Genomic DNA, 408 nt, shown 5'->3' with positions numbered 1-408 from the left:
TCCTTCGTATTGATTTCCCCGTGTCCCGCCGGGGGTGGTGTGTCGAGGCGAGCATGCGCCCTCCGCCGCCCCCCTCGCGGCTGACGGTTCTCCTTCCCGCCTCCCTTCAGTGCTCCAGCGTGGCCGGGCCCGCTGACCGTTCCTCCGTACTTCTCGTCGCGCCCTCACACGCGCGCGTCCGCCGGGGGAAGTGCGGGACTCTGCTGCTCTCTCCTGACGAAGGCTCGTGCGTGGTGGTGAGATTGTGTGCCCGAGGTCTCGAGAATGCGAGGCGGCTTTAGTGAATTCGCTTTCCTCGTGATTTCGTCACCTTTCATCGACGCGGTGATTCGGCGGCACTGCATGTGGCCTTCCCGGCGCCTCCATGTGGCAAGGCGGCCCGGCGAGACGTCCATTCATGTAGCTTTC

This window comes from Penaeus monodon, chromosome 27, assembly GCF_015228065.2.
Source record: "Penaeus monodon isolate SGIC_2016 chromosome 27, NSTDA_Pmon_1, whole genome shotgun sequence".
In the NCBI taxonomy this organism is placed as follows: domain Eukaryota; kingdom Metazoa; phylum Arthropoda; class Malacostraca; order Decapoda; family Penaeidae; genus Penaeus; species Penaeus monodon.
Note: the sequence above shows the minus strand (reverse complement) of the source record.